Source organism: Athene noctua, unplaced genomic scaffold, assembly GCF_965140245.1.
Source record: "Athene noctua unplaced genomic scaffold, bAthNoc1.hap1.1 HAP1_HAP1_scaffold_31, whole genome shotgun sequence".
Lineage (NCBI taxonomy): Eukaryota > Metazoa > Chordata > Aves > Strigiformes > Strigidae > Athene > Athene noctua.
In genome coordinates this window covers 961,203-967,744 of record NW_027437536.1, presented here as the reverse complement: position 1 = coordinate 967,744, position 6,542 = coordinate 961,203, and the positions used below count along the sequence as shown (strand labels likewise).

General features: G+C 62.7%; 1 long non-coding RNA gene across 1 annotated transcript; it reads right to left on the bottom strand.

The window, feature by feature from the left end:
• Positions 1–2,009: 2,009 nt before the first annotated feature.
• On the bottom strand, positions 2,010–2,465 carry LOC141974141 (uncharacterized). Its single transcript, XR_012635694.1, has 3 exons — positions 2,360–2,465; positions 2,168–2,277; positions 2,010–2,059 (listed from the first exon to the last, which is right to left on the bottom strand). It is a non-coding gene; the product is annotated as an uncharacterized LOC141974141 (long non-coding RNA).
• Between the last annotated feature and the right edge of the window lie 4,077 nt (positions 2,466–6,542).

Sequence of the window (6,542 nt, the reverse complement as noted above, 5' to 3'; positions counted from 1 at the left end):
ACCCATCAAAACCGCAAAGATTTGGGGATTGTTAAAAATGTTGAAAACCGACAAAAATGGGGGAGAGGGGGTAAAGGGGGGGCAGGGGGTGTCTGTGTTAATCCCCACCCCCCCTCCCCGCCGCTTATTTTGGGGGTGGGGGGGGTGGAACCGAGCGAGACTGGTCATGGAGGGGGTGACACCCCCCCGTGGAGTGGGGGGAGGGGTCATGGGGGGAGGGGTCATGCTGGGGACCCCCCTATTTGGGGAGGGGGGGCGGCGCCATCAGATGGTGAGGTCTTGTCTGAGCCATCTGCGGGGGGATGGGGGGTGTCAGAGGGTACTTGGGGGGGTCCACATCCCCTTACACCCCTCCCCTCCCCCAAATCCCTTCCTGCCCCCCCCAGCGCCCCCCCCGTGCTCCCCATCCTCCCCCGTGTCCCCAAATTCACCCTGTCCCCGTGTGTGTCCCCCATACTCCCTCCTGCCATGGCTCTGTCTCCCCCCGTACCCCCACCCTGTCCCTGGACCCCCCCCACATCCCCGGACCCCTCTCACGTCCCTTTGCCCCCCCCGGGCCCCCCCTCACCGCCCAGCACTTGCTCCACCATGCTGAACAGCGACTCAGGCGTGGGGCTGATCTCCAGGTCCGTGCCGGGGAGGGGACGCTCTGAGGGGGGGCGGAACAGAAACTGGGGTAAGGGGGGGCCCAAGATTTGTACCCGACCCCCCCAACCCTCCTAGGGAGGGGACCAGGCACTCTGAACCCCCCAAACCTCCCACACCACGACCAGAACATCTTCCCCCGCCCTAGTGGGATGGGGGGTGCGGAGGGGAGGGGGGGAGCACAGGTTCCTCCCCCCACTCAGGGGGTGCCTCAAGGTTTTGTCTTCCCCCCGCCAAGGTTCGGGGGGGCCCGTGTCCCCCCCCAAGACGTACCCTGGGGGAGGGCGAGCAGGGCCTGGGGCGAGCTGTTGATCGGCACCGAGTGGGAAGGTGCGGAGCAACCCCTGGACCTGCCACCACCAGGTGCGGAGCCTCTTCTTCTGTGTCTCTGTGAACGCCTGGGGGGGGAAGGGGGCACATGGGGGGTCACACAGACCTATAGCCCCCCCCCCAAGCCCTACAGGCCCCCCAAGTCCCCCAGCCCTCCCTTACCTCATGGATCAGGCACTTCTCCAGGAGATGCAGGTAACTCGTGAAGTTCTCGTCTGGCGGCGATTTCAGGAGCTGGATGCAAACTGGGGGGTGTCGGGGGTCAGGGAGGGACCCAGACACCCTGATTCCACACACACACCCCCCGCGAACCATGGGACCCCCCCAAAAAAGGAATTGGGTTGTGGGGGGGTGTCTCACCTTTGCCCATGACACGGGTGAACAGCCTCGGGATGTCCCCGTAAGGGACGGGGGCTGCGGCGTTGCTGGCTTTAATGGGGGTCACTATGATCTTCTGGAGCTCCTGCATCACCATCCACAGGCTGCACCCCGCTATGATGTGCTGTGGACGGTGGGGGGGAGTGTCAAGGAGGGGGGGGGAAACGTGGGGACTGAGGGGGAGATCAGGGACACACACCCCAAACCCCACCCCCAGTCCTGGGGACACAGGGAGGGGTGACCAGGGACATCTTGTGCCACTGCTGGGGACACGGGGAGGGGTGTCAGGGATGTGGGGGACACCCTGGGGATCTGAGGACAGGGGACACCCTGTGCCACCCCTGGGAACATGAGGGACACACTGGGTCACCCCTGGGGACGTGAGGGACATGGAAGACACTCTATGCCACCTTCGGGGACAGCCTGTGCCACCCAAGGTGCACTGGGACACGGGGGACACCCTGTGCCATCTCTGGGGACACAAGAGAACAAGGACACTCTGTGCCAGCCCTTGGGGTGCAGAAGGGGACATGGGCCACCCTGGGGCCACCTCTGAGGACCTGAGGGCCTCACTAAGGCCACCCCAAGGGACCCAAGGGCCACCCTGTCACCGTCCCACCTTAGCCAGCGCCCTGACGATGCGCAGCCGCTCCCGCAGGTTCTGGATGCTGAGGAGGATCCTCTGCCGCACGCCCCTGGGGACATTCTGCGGGGACAAGGAGGGGACAAGCAGGGTCAGAGTGACCGGGAAGGGGGGGAAAGTGTCTCCCCCTTCATTTGGGGACATGGAGGGGGGGACGACACCCCGTGTCACCTGCGACTCGAGGTGATGCTCCGTCAGCCTCATCATCTCCTCGTACGTCATTTGGGAGAAAAGCGCCGTGTATTCCTGCAGCCCCAGGCTCTCCAGCCAGGAGGGGACATCTTGGGGGGGGACAGGAGTGTCACATGGGGTGGCAGGTCCATATGACACCCCCCCACCCCCAAACGGCCCCCCAAACCCCACCTTTCATGCCGCTGCCCTCCTCCTCGAAGGTGTTGCGGCCGCCGGCCGGCTCCTCGGTCTGTTCGCTGCCCCAAGAGGCCACGCTGCTTTGGGGGAGCAGGGGGGCGTGGGCCCCAAAAGGGATACGGGGGGACACGGGGACAGGAGTTTCATCACACCCCCCCACCCATTCGGGTCCCCCTCCCTGGGCGCTGCCGGGCACCAGCGAGAGGGAGGGCTCCAGCGGGCTGGGGTGCAGCTGGGATGGCAGAGCTGGGGGGAGAGGAGGGGGGGGTCAGGGCGTTGGCAGGGGTCCCCTCTGCGGGACACCCCCCTGCCAAGTCCCCTGTGGACACCTGGGTCCCCTTAATGTCTCCCCAAGTTCTGTCTGTCCCCTACATTTCCCCTGCAACCCGTCTAGCCCATCCTCAATCCTTGTCCCCGCCCAGCACCTCCCTGTCCCCCCTCCCACCCCTCCTCACCCTCAATGTCCCTTCTCAGCCCTTAATGTGCCCCCCCCAGACCCCTTCCCACCCCCCCGTCCTCTCAATTTCCCCCCAGACCCCTTCTCGCCCCCTCTGTCCTCTCAATTCCCCCCCAGACCCCTTCCCGCCCCCCCGCCGGCCCCACTCACCTGCTCCCCCCGGCCCGCTGCTGCTGGTGGGGGGGTACAAGGGCGGGTGCCTGTTCTCCTCAGGAGCCGCCGCGGACCGGGACGGCCCCGACTCGGTGGCTGCATCTTCGGGCCCCTCGAGAGGAGGTGGTGGCCCTCGAGCAGCATCGGGGCACGAAGGCTCCATCGGGGGGTCGCCGCCGGCACCGGGCAAACGCTCCTTACTGGCGCAGCCGGAGAGCCAAGGCTCTGCGGCCGTCCCGGGGGGTGGCAGGGTGTGTCTGAGAGCCTCGCAGAGGGGCTGGCTCTCCTACAGGCAGAGCTTGTTCTTGATCCCGGACGCCAAGATAAAAGTGACTGTTTCATGTCGCTGGCCTTGACGTTGGTGCTGCCAGGGCGCAGGAGGGGGCGGGGGGCCAGAGAGAGCTACTCCTGCCTCGGCCGGCTCCTGCGGCCACGGGCTGATGCCACCTGCAGCAAAAGAAAGGGGACAGGGAGGAGACTGAGGCTGCGTCCCTGTGCAATCGTGTGGGGAGGTGGGGGGAACGCGGGGCTAAACCCTGATGGATTGATCGACTGATTCTCAACCCCCCCAGTCCCTCTCTGACCGGCAGCTCTCCAGCCACTCCTCCCCCAGGCTGTAGCCCTGCTGGGGCTGTTGTGGCCCAAGGGCAGCCCCCGGCATTTGCCCTCGGTGAAACTCCCCCAGCTGGGCTCAGCCCATGGCTCCAGCCTGGCCAGGTCTCTCTGCAGAGCCTCCCCACCCTCGAGAGACCAACACCCCCACCCGGCTGGGTGTCACCTGCAAACTGACCGCGGGGGCACTCGAGCCCCTCGTCCAGCTCATCAGTGAAGGTGTTAAACAGGAGCGGCCCCAACACCCAGCCCTGGGGGACGCCACTGGTGGTAAACTGGAGTTAACTCCCTTCCCCACAGCTCTTTGGGCCTGGCCAGCCAGCCAGGCTTTTACTCGGGATTTTATCTCCTCCTCTGCTCGGCTCCCTTCAAATATGACTTTTTGTGGCGACACACAAACTCTGTGCTCAGCCTCCCTTCTCTCCTGCACCCACTGTACCAAGTCCATCTTGCTTCCCGTCCTCCCTCCTTTTCCCACAGAAGGCCGCCGTGCCCCTTGGCACCACGAAACTGGGTCAGTATTGACAGAATGTTGATTGGACTCCAGCCCCACCCGCTCACCCCGACCTACCACCACAAATAGCCCCCCAAGCCTGCACCCAACTTGGAGGGACGACCACCCGACACCAAAGCGGAGGGACAGACCCACGGGTTCGTGCTCTCGCCCCCCCAGAGGGGGCTACGCCCAGTGCATCCGCGGGAACTGTGTGTGTGGGACTGCAATCGTTCCGGGTTGGGTTTTCTCGGTTGCTGTAGTGCTCTAGAGCCAACCTGCAGCTTGTGCGTTTATCGTAGGCAGCCTCAGGGAACCTGTCAACGCTGCATGAAAACAAACCGTGCTATCCGTGAATCTGACTGTTTCTCCTGAGTGCCTGCTGGGGCTGGCTCGGATCAGGGTCCCAGTCCCGACTGGTATATTAATACCAATTTCATGTCACACCTATTAAGGGACAAGTCCAGCCGCCCCTCGCCCCTCTGATCTCTGAGGACCGGCCAGAACGCAAGGGGATTTCTCTCTTACCAAGTGAGCTCTTACCCTAAAGGCAACACCGGTAAACGGGGGGACCCCCCGGACCTACCCGGAGGGGGTGTTGGGGCTGTTGGGGTCCCAGGCGCCGCTCTGGGCGGGCGTGCGGCTGCCGTCGGGCAGCGGCGTCTGCGAGCCGTAGTGCGGCGTGCGGCTGCCTGCCAGGGCCCCGGCGGCTCCGTCAGCCCCCCCGAGCCCCCTCTGGCTGGGGGGAACCCAAGAGTCCACCCCCCAAGTACCTGTTACCTGGGGCACCAGGGACCCCCCAGCACCCATGATCTGGGGCACCAGGGACCCCAAGTCCTTCTGACTCTCACCCAAAATTCGGGTTCGCTTTTATCCTTCGTGCTGGTGCCGTCACCACCCTGCGCTTCGACCGGCACTGCCACAACGCTGACGCCGCCAATTTTAGACGCCGCCGGTGACGGTTTTGTTGCCGTACGGCTACCGGCGGCGTTCCTGCGACCCGGTCGCTGGGTGGCTGCGGTGACGGGACCGGTTTGGCTTCCGAACTGGTGGCTTTCGCCTTGACGGTCCCTCCCGGCTCAGAGCTTTCCTTAGGGGGAGGTTTGGCGAGTTTTTTTAGGACGGCAGCGTACTGGAGCACGGAGCAGTCGTCGTCGCTCTCGGTGGCTTTGTCCCCATCGGTCCCCAAGGCACTGCCCAGTCTGCTGAAGACCCCCGCAGGCTGGGAGACAAGGTGAGAGGAGCCCGTCAGCACCCGCACCCCCATTTACCCTCCCCTGCCCCTCTGCCCCCCGAATTCTGCCCCTGGGATGGAGACCAGATGGATACCAGCCCTCTTGGGATGTAACGACGCAAAACGCTGCCTGCGGCAATTAATGACTAGGCTATAAAGCAGGTCTCTGCATCACCCATAACATCATATTCCCTCGGACTTGTCTCGAGGGGCTGAGTCTGCAACTTGTTTTACACCCCCAAGACTTCTGTGCTGAGCTTTTTGGCTCCAGAGGAGAGAAACAGATGAAAATCTCTCTTTTTTAATGATTTCTTATACATGAACGAGATCCTAGAAATAAGCAATCAATGGCCATCGTGATCCCGAAGAAGAGACTCGGAATCAGTAAACTGCCGTGAGGCTGCAGGTGCTCCGCTAGTCTGAAGTCACAGAGCCACGCTGTGCTGCTCGTTCGTCCCCTGCACAGCCCGAGCACGGCTGGCCAAAAACCCCGCCCAGGTAATCCTGGGTGAGGACGGACGGGTGGACACCTTTCCTTTAGGCATGCTTAAGCTGATTATACTATTTTAACTGAGACAGGCACAAGAAATGGGTGACAATCCAAGCGTCTGGCTTTAATGCTTTTAAAGGTTCTAAGATTAACTTCTCAGAAATGGGAAATGTTAAACGGAACATCGAGGAACGGTTGCGGGAGACAGACCAAGAAAAGAGGGTTGTTTGAAGCCGGGTGACTTGATGGCCCTGAAACGGCCCAACAGACCGTGTGATCAGGGGCAGAGCCACAGACAAGAAAGGACTCGCTGCCTGGTGGGGATTTCTGGGCATTTTTGATCACCGACAGAATAGAGCATTGAAACGTCAAGGGAACTGCGGTGGACTTTGTACGATGTGATGGTTTAGAGTCCCGATGTAAGGAGGAGCAGGGACTGATCAGCTCGTAGGTCAGCTCGTAGTGGGGCGGGTTGATGCTGCTCTGGTCGGTGCAAAAGACGTTTCCATCCGAAGCGTCTGGGAATGAAAAGGTTCAAAGGCGTCGGGGATTTCAAGGGTGCTGACGAGAGCCCGGAGGCCAAGGGCAGCTCAACGTGAGCGCCGGTCCCTGGTTTATCCGGGCTCTGAACGAAGTGTTGGGAAGCGAAGGCTTTGCCCTCGGGATATTCGGGGTGAGGCGGCAGCTGGAGTCCAGGTAAGTGCAGAACACGTGCGTGATGATCTGGAAGCAGAAAAA